The 14131-nt window shown below is 47.9% G+C and overlaps 1 protein-coding gene across 11 annotated transcripts in view; it reads right to left on the minus strand.

Annotated features, from left to right (window-relative positions):
* Positions 1–14131, minus strand: part of Pitpnm2 (phosphatidylinositol transfer protein membrane associated 2) — a 133717-nt gene that overhangs the window by 118727 nt on the left and 859 nt on the right. For 10 of the 11 annotated variants that reach the window (XM_027413925.2, XM_027413932.2, XM_027413927.2 and 7 more), the window contains exon 2: positions 6329–6386. The exons of the other annotated variant lie outside the window; for it this stretch is intronic. The gene's annotated coding sequence lies outside the window, so the exon portion shown is untranslated. The remainder of the gene's footprint in view (positions 1–6328; positions 6387–14131) is intronic. 11 annotated transcript variants of the gene reach the window in all.

Below are 14131 nucleotides of genomic sequence, written 5' to 3' on the forward strand. Positions count from 1 at the left end.
AAAGCCCTGTCTGTCCAGTTCCAGCTGCGTGGGACGCTGAAAAGCTTGGGGACCAAGATCTCAACAAGAGAGGCCCTTGGGCCATCAGAAGGGTGACGGTAGACTCAGCTCATCCAGGAGGGCAGCTCAGGCGAGGTCTTGAGCTAATGGGCTCTGTGTGGGTGGCCCTGGAAGGCCTGCAGTCACCAGTGTTCCTACTCTTGTGCAGGCAAAACCCCCTTCCCAGAAGGCCAGCTGAAGGAGCTCCTCTCAGCCTCCACATAGCTCACACACTGCTCAGGTCAGATCCCACCCGAAAGGAAGCCAGCAGACTACTTAGTAGGTAACCTCACATCTGCTCAACCCCAGAATGGGTACATGAGGTGGTAAGGTGTCCAAAACAGTAGGTCAGTGCAGACCTCAGGGCCAGGTGGCCAGAATCTGAGACCAGGAGGCACAGAACTTGAGGACACTGCCTTCTCCTTGGCCCCAGCATCTGAGACCAGGAGGCACAGAACTTGAGGACACCGCCTTCTCCTTGGCCTCAGCATTTTTTCCTCTACAATAGGCTGACTTCAAAGGGCAGCTATTTGATAAAGCGACAACATGGTATAGAACGAATGCCACAAAAAAGCACACGGAACCATGCCTGGCGGGACTAAAAGAGGGTATGTTGCCATAGTGGGCTAGCCTGGAAACCTCTGTGAATAGACATTTCTACATGAAACAGCTGTTTATGTGGTGTCAGCTAGACACTGCCACATCAGCCAGTACCTCACACACACAGAAGACGCCAAAGGGGAAACAGGGATGGCTAGGAAGAGCACAGAAGCTTTGCAAGTGTCAGGAACACACCAACAGCTTTGGATGTCACTAAAAAACAAACAGGTAGGTATAAAGCCTAGCAGTGCACTTGCCTAGCATGGCCAGTGCCCTTCTCCATCCTCAGCACTGTGGGGAAGGAAAGCTTTTTAAGTGTTCATAACCAGGGAATACCACTTTTCATTTATATATTCTAAAGCGAGTTGAGAAGAGGGCATCAGATACCCTGTGATTGGAGTTACAGTGGTGACAAACCGCCATGTGGGTGCTAGGAATCAAAGCTGGGTCCTCTGGAAGAACAACCAGTGCTTACTGCTGAGCCCTCTCTCCAGCCTGATTTAAAGTCTTTTTTTAAGTGACTGAGAAACATTCTCAAAGTGAGACCACTTCACATGGGCTCTGTCACCTGAGATTCACACATGTGTAATATATTATAGACTTCAGGTTCTATGTCATGAACGTCTTCTGCCTGCTATGAACACTTCTCCATCACCTCTACCCCAACCCCACCCGGCCCCCACCTGCAATCACCATTCCACTCTGGTTCTCCAAGCCTGGCCTCTCTCAGTGCCTCACCTTGGTGGAATCATGCAGTACTTTTCGTGACTCACCTGCTTCACTTAGCATAATGACCTCAAAGTTAATCTGCACTGTCCTATACTGCATGTACATCACCTCTGCGAATATACACATCTCATCTAGTGACAGACTTTGTGAAACTATCTCACTTTTAGACGGTCTTTGTTAATTTACCATGAACATATACGACTTGGATTTATTTTAATGGTGCTGTGTGTGTGTGTGTGTGTGTGTGTGTGTGTGTGTGTGTGTGTGTGTGTGTACGTAAGTGTAGGCGCCCAGAGAAGGCAGAGGTGATTGACCCTCCTGCGGTTGGACTTACAGGCAGTTGTGTAAAGTGGATGTGGATACTCTTAACCACTAAGCCATCTCTCCAGCCCTGAAAGCTTTTAAAACTAGGAAAACAAATACAAATTTAACCTAGGACTAGAGAAAGGCCACTTTCTCCTCTCTCTTGAATACCTCCTCCCTCAGTCTCAACCTACAACTCTGTCTGTGTGACCTGGAACAGAGCTGCCCTCCTCCTCATCGTCTCTGCAGTCTCTAACATGGATTCCTAGCATGATCATGTATGGCAAATCTATAAACAGCCTTACAATTCTCCAGTAGAGCATGGTGAGTACAATTAGCGGCCTGAGTTAATCATTAAGTATCCTTAATCATGAATGGGAAACACAACTGGCCTCACTGGCCACTGATAATGGACATTCCAAGTCACTTGCTCCTCGGGCACATAGAAAGTTAATTAGGGTAATGATGGCAAGTGTGACTTTGTGAATTCCAGACTTACTTCCTGTTCTCACTCAGCTACCCTGGAGGCTGGTGATGTCATGTCATTCTCCTGGCTACCCTTCCTGGAGTAACAAAGGACAGTGACCCAGAGGATATGTGTCCCCCCTGTTCCTTACCATTATCTAGTGGGAATCAATGAAAACTCAGGCCACTGAGAGCCAGGACACCTGCCTCTTTCTGCACCTGCTCCAGGTCCTCAGTAAGAGAAGGAGCCTTCATAGGTCCAAGTCCCAACTGAGCCTCCCAGAATGCCCTGACAGCAAGACTGAGACCTACCAATATTCATACCTGTGACATGAAAACCCAGTATACACCCAACCAGGATGATTGTGTGTGTGCAAAGCTACCCTTACAGACCATTTCCTGCCCAGCAGCCCCAGAGGTGGATACAGAAGCCAAGGAACAGGGAAGCTCTCAGTCACCTGGTCCAGTATCATTTTCAACTAGAAGTAGACCAAAGCCAAAACCTCCCTGACCCAGAAACAGCCAAACAAAATGTGGCCTATCTATACAATGTTGTTCACCCCTAAAAAGGCAGACAATTCTGACCCCTGAGGCCATGACACAAAGTGAAAAAGGCCAGTCCCAAAATGAGGTATGATGCCACCAATATGACATCCACACAGAAATCAAATTCATAAAAGCAGGAAGTAGAAGAATGGTTGCCAGGGGCTGAGGAGGACAGAGGGGAAATGTTTAATGGAGACAGAGTTTCAGCATGGAAAGATGAAAGAGTTTTGTGGATGCATAGTGGGAATGGCTGAACAGCCACCTGAGTGTACTTAAGGCTTTCAAGGGCACGTAAAATGGTCTAAGTGATGGATTCTATACTGTGTGTAGTCTATCACAGAAAAAGAGGAAAGAAGCACTGACATATATGTACAACCTGGCGGCCGCTAAAAGCATGATGCTGAGTGACAAAGAAGCCAGACAAAAGGTCACATGTTATGGGATTCTGTTTACAGAAAATGTCCAGAATTAGATGACTATGGAAACAAAAAGCCCCATTCATTGTTGCCAAGGGGCTGGAGGAAGATAGGGGACTGCCAATGGGTATGGGGTTCCCCTTCGGAGGGGTAGAATGTTCTAGAATGAGAAAGAGGGTAGATGCATGCCACTGTGAATGTACTAAATGTCACCAAGTTGTACATTTCAAGTGTTTAGTTTTTTACACTCTGAATGCCAACATGCATTGTGGAAAAATGTAAAGAGATATCTATTCTCCCCACCCAGAGAAGGTGCCAAAGGCGTCCACATAATCCAGCTTGGTGGACCAATGCAACCACAGGGGTTATTCAGAAGATTGTGGATGACTCAAAGATGCTCCAGTGAGAAGTCACCTGGGCAACGACACTACCTGCTGCACGGACCACTAACAAAAAGGTGCGCCACTGAAGAGTCTGAATGGGCAGTGGTGGCGGCTACCCCAAAGACCACCATCTCCCCCCAAGTTATCCTTCCAGTGTGGAGGAAGACCCCCTGAAGGCTTCTGAACACCATCAGCAGCAGTACACCCTGGGCCTCCCCACTCCCTGAATAAGAGGATGTGATTAGGTATGACCTCAGAAAGATCTTGTAGTTACACAACACACCTGAGTAAGAAAGAGGATACCCTCACACTGCCATACTCACCTGTGTGTGGAAGGGAACCTACTGCCTCTCTTCTCTGTTTCCTTCCTAGCTCTTTCTTGAGCTCTACACACTTTTGCCTTATGCTGGAGCCCACTCCACCTTCTCTATGTCCAAAGGCTGGGATCCTGGATGATTTTAAGTGTTCTATCAAGATATAGGGGGGAAAAAGAGGAAGCTGGCAATCCACAACCTGTGAGAACAAGTGGGCCCAGTCCTGAGACCCTAGTGTGGCTTTCCAGAAGTTCTCAGGGCCTCTCCCTTCTCCATGTATAACTTATTATTCCAACACCCCCTAACGTGTCCCCCAAGTTTTCTTTCACTCAGAGATTTAACTAACTTCTTCTCCAAGTTCAGAAGCAGCCTAGGCACTCGGGGAACTCCAAAAGCAATAAATCAGCCTGTATCTGACTGGACACTTGGGCCCCAAGAGCTAAAGCAGGAGGCCAGTAATGCAAGTGTGACTTCTGATGGTGAGGGAAACCTCAATAGGGTATCTGCCCCCTAAGCAGGTTCTACTGCTCTGAACACACTGCCTGGGCATCCAGGGAAACACCCAACTCCTGCGTAAGGGGCCTGTCTTAATTTGCTTTCTATTGTGATATATAGCATGAACAAAAGCAACTTGGGGAATGTGGTGGTTGTTGTAATTTAAGAAAAGCAGTGCCCGAGAGGAAGATGCCATGAGACAGGGTTCAAGCAGAGGGTTTTTATTAGGGAAAGGGATCATAAAAGGGGAAAGGAGAAGGGAGAGACTGGCCTCCAGAGACAGGAGTGAGAGGAGAGAGGAAAGAGGGGGAGAAAGAGGATTGAGGGGGAGAGAGAGATAGAGAGATCTGGGAAGGATGGGAGGTGGGCAGGGCCCTTTCAAATGGGGAACACAGTGAATAGGCACAGGTAGTGCTCTTAGTGGCAGCAGCTGAAGATGCATCCTGTCAGAACCCCAAGGACAGGCCAGTATAGATGCCTGAGTACTAACAGTGGTTTGAATAAGAATGGCCCCCATAGGTTCATATTTGAATGTTTAGTCACCAGGGATTGGCACTATTTGAAAGGATTAGAAGGATTAGAAAGTGTGGCCTTGTTGTAAGTCTTTCACTGGGATTGGGCTTTTGAATATCAGTCCCCCACCCCTCTGCTTACAGATCAGGATGTAGCTCTCAGCTACTGTTCCAGCACCTGCCTGCATGCCTCCATACTCCTCACCATGATGACAGTGGACTATAAGCAAACTCCCAATTAAATGATTTCTCTTAAAGAGGTTGCATTGGTCATGGTGTCTCTTCACAGCAATAGAACAGTGACTAGGACAGGGAGGGAAGGGTTTATTTCCACTTAGAGCTTGCAAGTCCATCATGAAGGAAATTCAGGGCAGGAATGCAAGCAGGAACCAGGAAGTAGGAACTGAAGCAAAGTCCATGGAAGAATGCTACTTACAGGCTTGCTCCTTCTGGCTTGCTCTGCTAGCTTTCTTATATACCCAGGGACCACCTGCCCCTGGGATGGCACTGCTCATTACGGATTGGCCCTTCCAGAAAATGCCCCCACCCCAACTTGCCTATAGGCCAGTCTGATGAAGGAGGTAATTCCTCAACTGAGATTCTCTCTTCTCAGACAACTCTAGCTTGTATCAAATTGACAAAAAGCTAAACAATTCAGGGCCTGAGTCCAAGGTTCCTAAACTGGGCGAACCATGTCACCTTCTGTTTCTCAGCCATAGACCCTGAGCTCCTCATCTCAACAGCCACCAAGAAGCTGGCTCCAGCCTCTGCCTCCTCTCCTGGCTGGCTTCCATTCCATCTCCACAACACCCTGGGTCTGGCACTTCCTCTGAGACCAAGAAGATGAAACACATGCAGGAGAATGATGGGGACAGAGGAGCCTGGCTCCCAAGGTCAAAAAAAAAAAAAAAAACCTACTCCCAATTAACTCACCTCCTAGGACCTCTAGACCCACACCCCTGTGCCTGACCTCTGACCTCTGACCTCCAGTGGTGCATGGCTGGAGGACTAGACAACAGGATCAGGACTGGCCTCAAAACTACATAAATAGATTGGATCCGGCATGCAATTCTATCTCAGGGAATCTGCTGTCAGTCTGCAGGGCCTTTGGCCTCTTTTTAGAAAGCAAAGGCTTCAGAACAAATAGAAGAGGAATCTATTTCCCTCTAGAAACAACAAGAAAACAACACACACAAACTCCGACTTGAAAGTTCTTTTACCATTTAGACACAACCAAATCAGGAAACACTGATGGATTAAAAGCAATAGCAGCGTAACCCATAGTGTGGTCACGTACAGCAATGTGACTCAACAGAAACAGGCACATGAGGAATCAGGGAACTCCAGAGGCCTGGAATCTGAGCCACAGGGTCCCATCTGGGAAACAGCATGGGTAAAACACAAAAGGCTACCAATTGTGACCTTGGTCCCTTCAGGCTGTCCACTGGCCTTGTTATAGTTTCGAATCAAGCACAGTACTAGGGGCTGAAGCACAACACAAAGGCAAATGGCAAGCAGCTCCTTACCTCTGCCTCCCAGACAGGCCCAAGACACCAAGTCAGCACCAAGCCACTCTTCCAGGAGCTGGAAATGCCAAGACAAACAAGTTACAGACCCTCGAAATATGTGCAGTGGTGGTAGAGGCAGTGTGCATGTAAGACTTGGGTACCTGGTGGTTGGAAGGTTCCCAGGAAAAAAAGCAGCCTCCTAGGACTCTGTAGCAGGAAATCTAGAGCCCAGGGGAGCCTTGTGGGATATGGGCAGGATACTACTAGCATGTACCCAAGTAGCAGTCACACTACCCCAGGCTACCAGCACAGCCTCTAGTGAACAGGACATCTTAGATTTTATGAGCTGACCTCTACTTCAGTCCTTGAGTGCTAATCCCACTCCACTGTCCGGTGCCCAGCCCTATGATCCCAGAGTTTCTGGGACAGGGAATGGCATTGCTCCTGGTGGAAAGGTCGAACTCTTGTATTTTCCCAGTGTTCCTTCTGGCTCTCCTGTTTGATTCTAAATTCCTCCTCTCCCCTGGCCTCCCGCTGGAAAGTCAGACAGAACATCCTCCAGGAAAAGACGTGGTGGAGTGGGAATAACCAAGGCACAGAAAAAAAAAAAAAAAAAAAAAAAAAAAGTGAGTAGTTTCAGGAAGCATGATGCCCTGCTACCCAAGGAGAGCAGGACAAGCAGCACAGGCCAGCAATTGGCACCATGAACTCACGGTGCTCCCATGAGTCACCTAAGGCTGGGAACGGACATCGATCTAGAGCTCTCAGTAACTGTCTGGGCTGAAGCTCAGCTGCTTGCTAATGGCAGGAATCTGTGACACACATCCCTTGCTACCCCAAGCAGCCAATGTTCAGGCTCTGTGGCAGAGTGTAAATTAGCAAGCTCTTTGCTACATTAATACAAATCGTGCTCTGGGCCAATTAAATAAGCAACTTTGGGATTCTGCTTGGCTGTGCTGGAAAATGTCAAGCATGGGGGGGGGGTGGATGAAGTCTCAGGTGATGCATGTCCAATTGACTGTTGAGCAAGGGAGAGTGTGTTGTGGAACTCTGGAGGCTTTTGTTATTAATGGTGTTTTAGTGTTGGCTTCTTAAACACATCAAACAAATTTCCTTAGACTGGTAGTTACTGACAGCCACAGGGAAGACTGTAGGCCTCCCACCTCCCAGATGGTCCAACCACAATAAACGTTTGGCCTGTCAGATGCACAACACTGACGAACTAATTGAAATATGCTACAAAGAGCAAACCCCAAATAAATGTGAAATCATTGTTTCCTTGTGCTATAGCCCACCGAGTCGCCTGCGTGTCTGGCTGGCCCTGCTGATGCAATGTGCCTCCCCACCATCCACCCCGCCAGACTCACTCATGTGTGGTTTTCAAAAGACTTAAATGCTTTTTTTCAGTGTGATTACCCAAGTGAGGAAAAGTCTAATTGCAAAAAATGTTTGGTTTTTCTCCCTCATTGAAAAAAAAAAATGCAAGTGAAGAGTCAGTTCTTACAAAGTGGCAAGAAAAGCAATTATGTCCTTGGACAGAGAAAAGGAAGTATGTGCTGTCCTCAGGAGAGATAAGAGTGGGCCTGACCATGGGGTAGCCCTACCCCTAGGCCAAGGGAACCTGTTCCTCTTGAAGGACACAGGAATGGCCACCCAGTACTACCCAATGCCCACTGCTGAGAGGCCACTCATGTCCTCCTTAGGTCCTCCTCAGGGGCCCAGGAAGATATTAGGGCCTAACACCCAATCCTAGGAGGAAAAGGGTAGGAAAGGAACAGTTTTCTGGGGCAGACCCAGGCAGGAAAGCCCCTGCTAAGAGCCACTCTCAAAGTGAGCTACCGAGCCCTGGAGTAGCAGCAGGCATGACCTGGAGGAAACCCATGAACTTGTAATAGGAATCCACAGGGACGTCTTTGGGAAGACTGCCGTGAATCTGAGCTGCAGAGGCTCCAGCTCGGTCCAAACACCTCCTCAGGAAGACCACTCCTTCCGCTGAAAGCCTTCCCTCAGCAGCTTGCAGTAAGGGCCAATTATGTCCTAGGCAGACACTATGTGAGGACCTGGTCCCTCTCTGCTTTCAGACAGGGAAAACAGGAAAATAGTGTCAGCAGGAAGCTGGACACTCTGGAAGAAGCTACAGGAGGAGAAGTCTCCCTTCTTTAGCATCTTCAGTGAAAAGCAAACATGAGAGTCTGCACCAGCCAGGTGCTGGACTTCTACATTCATTTACTAAGCAAAGGCTGAATAGCAGGCAGCAAGATTCCCTGAGGTGGACAGATGTCTAAGGTGGCAGGGCCACTATTACTGGGGGACCTCATACTTTCGAATGCATGTAGTCACTAAGACCTACTTTTCAGGTGGGAAAGATGGCTCCAAAGACCCAGGTCAGGTTTCCAACAGCCATGTTATTTCCCTTGGCTCAAAACTACGTCTAACTCCACTCCCAAAGCCCTCTTCTGGCCTCCTCAGGCACAGCATACATGTGGCATATGCTCACACAAATGCACACAAACACTAGACTTTTTTTTTTTTTTTTTAAGAGAAAGATCTACTTGTAACTCCTAATCAAGGCTCCTGTGTCTTCTGGGTCCTTTACAAACTTCTGCAGATGGCAGATGTGGGTCACCTGATGTGCAGGTTCCCCACTGAGGAAGAACAGGATGATGTTCCACCTTCTGTTTCCGCTCTCATGTTGTAAACAAGTGCCCTTCAGGGGTTGGTTTGGTTTAATGCCACATTTTCTTGCATGTCTGTGAGTTTTGTTAATTGCATTGTTTAAAATGCCCCCAGCACAGTGATGAAGTGCTGTCTAGTGTCCCTGAGCACAGGCTATATGACATGTAAAGAAAATAGGTGTCAGATGAGTTCCCTTCAGGCCAGAGCTGCAGTGAGCTGAATGTCCGTGAACCAATAATACATTTTTAAGCACCATGTCTTCTAACAGAAATACACATAAAATAAGGGAATGTGTTGATCAGTTGGTTAAAATACCATCACCAGGGGCTCCCAGGAACCTACCCTTTTATTCCCCTAGGCTCAATGTCCCCCAGTTCTGCTTACAATGCGACTTTCCAACAAATGTACTCTGAATAGGACAACCCACTGTCCATGTAACCATGACATGGTGAGTAAACTCTTACAGCAGTGTTCATTCTGTAGGGTCACTGCTCCTATGCCTGCTGGTGGTCAGTACATCCAACAGGGAGTGAGAGCTGCAAGCTTCTGCCAAGTTCAGAATCAGCCTCTGGGTCTCTCCTGCTGTACCCCACCCATGGCTCCTGGTTCCCTCTGATTTCAACTTCTGCTCTCCACAATAGAGAGGTGGGGCAAGGGGGCAAGGCCACTCCAGGGAAAGCAGCGTGGAGCAAGCAGGACTTTGGTAAGGAGCAGGTGCTATGGCACTGATTTGTCAATGTTTTTTCCCCAAGGTTGTGGCTTGGGGTTTCCATTGTCTGTTACCGGATTCTTGCCTGCTGGTTAACTTCCATTTTGTCCTCTGGCAAGGACAACTGTGGATATGAGAAATTTCAGAGAATGACAGCCTGCTCCTCCTCACAGTTCTTTGTGTCCACACCATAAAGGTTTAGCAGAGGTATCTCAGTGTTTACTGGGCTGGGCCTAAGGACATCAGCACCTTATACTCATTACAGCCAAAAGAAGCAGTGTAAGTTCTACTGCAGACTGACTCACTGGCAAACAGGGACCTTGGCTCTAGGTTGGCAGTGTGGCCTTGGGGACCTTGGCTCTAGGCTGGCAGTGTGGCCTTGGGGACCTTGGCTCTAGGCTGGCAGTGTGGCCTTGGGGACCTTGGCTCTAGGCTGGCAGTGTGGCCTTGGGGACCTTGGCTCTAGGTTGACAGTGTGGCCTTGAAGACCTTGGCTCTATGCTGGCAGTGTGGCCTTGGGGACCTTGGCTCTAGGCTGGCAGTGTGGCCTTGAGGACCTTGGCTCTAGGCTGGCAGTGTAGCCTTGGGGCAAATCAGTTCTTTCCAACATCCCCTGCCTCTCAATCCTAACAGCAGCCCCTAACCCAACTCCAACACTGTCAAATGAAGTTTTCACCAGCCTCCCCAAGCAGGTTTCGGAGCAATATCCACCTCCCTGCCCCAGAAACCCTGCTCAGGTGGGTCATGGTAACTTCCACAGTTTAAACAAAGACCTATGTATCTTTATCACTGCTATGGCTGGTCAAAATTCTGCCTAACCATTATTCCCTCTCTGTTCCTGGCCCACCGTGACAGGACCTCTCTGTTCCCCCCACCTTTCCTACCAGAATGGAATGAATCCTCTAAACTATAAGCCTAAGTAAATCTTTCATTTCTCAAAAAAAAAAAAAATCTTCAAATTCCATTCTTCCTGGAAGTCATCCTGAGGACTTCTAACCACACTGTGAGTCAGCATAAGCATTAGGTGAAATGTTACTTATATTCAATTCATACCTGTCCACTGTTTTGGAGAAACTTATTGTGATGACTCATATAAAATATAGATAAATATAAATATGTGTCAGGCAGTGATGGCACATGCTTTCAATCCCAGCACTCGGGAGGCAGAAGCAGGCAGATCTCTGTGAGTTCAAGCCCAGGCTGTCTACAAATCAAATTCCAGAAGAGCCAGGACAACACAGAGAGAAACTCTGTCTCAAAAAAACAAAAAAATGAATAGGCAAACAAACAAAAAAAAGACTATAGATAATGCAGATGTGATGGTGCAAACCTTTAATCCCAGCGTTTAGTAGGCTGGAGCAAGAGGATTTTGAGATCAGCCCAGGCTACACAGTAAGAATTTGTCTCCAGAAAACAAAATAAAAACAGGGGGTTAGAGATAGCCCACTTGGCTTACAGTTTTCCATGTACATATAAGGACCTATGTTTAATCTCCAGATCCCATATAAAAAGCCAAGCTTGGTGGTATATGCTTGTAATGCCAGCACTGGAGAGGCAGAGACAGTGGGAAGCTCTAGGGCTCACTAGGCCAGCCAGTCCAACTTACTTTGCAAGTCTCTGGCCAAGAAGAGAAAAAGCAAGAACAAAGCCAGATGATACAAATTCAGACATAATCTGATCAAATCAACTGATCTCTCTATTTCTCAATTTCTTTCTCTGGGAAAATTGGGGGAGAATAGCAGGTAGTGTGCAGTTTGTGTGTGAGCCCTGTGTATATAGTGTGGTGCAGAGGATATAAACAGTACAATACTGCTTTACCCACTCTCCTTGTTATCAACAAAAAAGCAGCCTAGTTTCCCAGGGAAGACAAAGTGTACTGTCCATAAATTCTAAAGAAACAAAAACAAACAAATCCACAGGGGTTAGAAAGATGGTTCAGCAGTTAAGAGCACTGTCTGCTCTTCCAGAGACCCAGGTTCAATTCCCAGCACCCACATGGTAGCTCAAAACCATCTATAACTTTAGTTCCAGGGGATTCAACATTCTCTTCTGGCCTCAGTGGGCACAGGGCATGCATACAGCAAACAGATATGCATGCAGGCAAAACACCCATACACATGAAATAACTTAAATACATCTTTGAAAAAGAACTACACCGCCGGGCGTTGGTGGCGCACGCCTTTAATCCCAGCACTCCGGGAGGCAGAGGCAGGTCGATCTCTGTGAGTTCGAGGCCAGCCTGGTCTACAGAGTGAGTTCCAGGACAGCCTCCAAAACAGTACAGAGAAACCCTGTCTGGAAGAACCAAAAAGAAAAAGAAAAGAAAGAAAAGAAAAATAAAAAGAACTACACACTTTATTTTCCATGTGAAACACTGTAAGAAGCTGTCAATACCTAACATTAAGTTTTAGAACAAATCAGATAAGAATCTGCCCTGGCTCTATTGAAAAACAACCTGAGTATTCAGCAAAAGTTTAATAAACATCAACCACACAACCTAAAGAGAAGCTGTGCAAAGACCACCTAGTTGTTGGGGGCCTAGAGGCTGGGGTACTATGAAGCAGTTTCAGAGTTACTGTGCACAAAGCTAAGAACTGGCCTGTTAATACCTGATGGCTCCCTTGGGTGGCCTGCCTGGTCATCAACATCAGCCTCCCCTGCCGGTGGCAAATGGAGCTGCTCAGGTGTCTATCATTGCCCTTTCACACAGGAGCACATGGCTCCTGGGCTCTTCCCAAAGCAACAAGGCAGCGATCTCAAGCAACAGATACTTCCCACTGATCTCTACATATAACTACACATACTTCATGGCTGGCTCCTCTTAAAGATTATGATGGGAAGCCTTGACCAGTGGGCTGTTTAGGAAATCTGCCTGGTAGGTAAACAGGCCCCTGGACATTGGGGCCAACGTGAACTATAACAAAGGAGGGCTCTTTACCAGTCACTCTCTCCCCATCAAGACAATATTTTTCCTAAGTGCCTACTGGGTGTGAAGCACTAGGGACTGAGAAACAGGATTTAGCCCTGACCATCTGGAAGCTACAGTCTAGCCTGTGGAAACAGAAGCCTCATTTCATTCGGTAAATCAGATTAGGTCAAGGCAAAGCTGGAGGGAAGGGATCGCCTCCAGCCAAGACCAGGGAAAACAGCCTCCTGCCGGGAAGAGGTAAAAAGGCACACAGAGACCAGGAAGCACTCAAGGGAATCTAGAAGGCTGGAGTGTGAGGACTGACATGTCAGAGAGGAGAGTTGGGATAAATAGGACCCAGATGCCCCAGAGTCTTGTATATGCTGAGGAATTTTAGATTCCATAAGAAACAATCAAGACCAAGAAAAGCCATTCAACTTTTTAACTCACACAGCAAATTCATGGAAAGCCAAGCATGGAATCCAGACCTCTGGGCTCCTCAACTCCCATTCTCTTCCTTTAGTGCCTGTGAAGTACTCACAGGCAGGAAATGGAGGGAAGAGAGCTAGCTGCCCATGCAACATTCCCCACCTGGAGAATGGGCAGCCAGGCCTTGGTCATCTCCACAGCAGGGAATGTGCTGTCCCAGACATTTGGCAAAGTCACTCCCTCCATGATCAGCCCTTCCAAGTCATTGTGTTTCTCTGCAGTGGGAGGGGTCTGGGCATCTATTCCATTCCCAGAACAGAGTCTCTTCACAGGAGAAAAAGAATTTGACTACAGCAGCCCAGGGTCAGTCAGAGAGGCAAGTGTCAGAAGGAATTCTGCTGTGTCGGAGGGACGCTGGCTGCACACAGTGGGGCTGATCAGAGTGGGAGCCCAGGAACCGGCGTGGGAGATAGGCTAAGCACAAAAGTATCTGGTAAGGCACACAGTGACAAGAGCCACGCAGATGAAAGTGCAGTAGTGGGTTGACAGCAGAGGGAAGAGCCCAGGGGCTGGGTGGTGGCTGCCATACAGATGAAGAGACACATTCACTACCTGCGGGAGGGGTTCTCAGCTGGGGCCAAGGTGAGACCTGGCAGTGGACAAAGGATGATGCTTAGCTGTGGTCTCTTGAGGAATCTAGAATTGGAAGATAAGTAGGCCAAGTGTTTCAGCGATAGAGTGGGAAATAAAGGGAAGAATCCAGGATTTCAAGACAGAAGCAGCAAGGCTACTTTAAAAGGGGACAAAGGTAGAGGCCTTGCTTGAAATGACATTTGTACAGAGATTTTACTTGAGATAAGCATTTAGGATGGGGAGAGATGGTTATGTACACTGGGGAAGGGGCCATTAAGTTTCCCTCTGGCAAGCTCCCCATCAGTCTCTCCACTGGTGGGAAAGAATATGAGGTGGGTGGAAGAGGAGCTCCCCCAACATTCCCCCCCACACACACACACCTTAAGAATCTAGCATCTCTCAGGACATCGGGAAAAAGAGCTATGGGATGGAGAGGGGCCACACCCCATCCTTAGGCCCCAGTGCC

The sequence above is a fragment of the Cricetulus griseus genome, chromosome 4 (assembly GCF_003668045.3).
Source record: "Cricetulus griseus strain 17A/GY chromosome 4, alternate assembly CriGri-PICRH-1.0, whole genome shotgun sequence".
NCBI classification, from domain to species: Eukaryota; Metazoa; Chordata; class Mammalia; order Rodentia; family Cricetidae; genus Cricetulus; species Cricetulus griseus.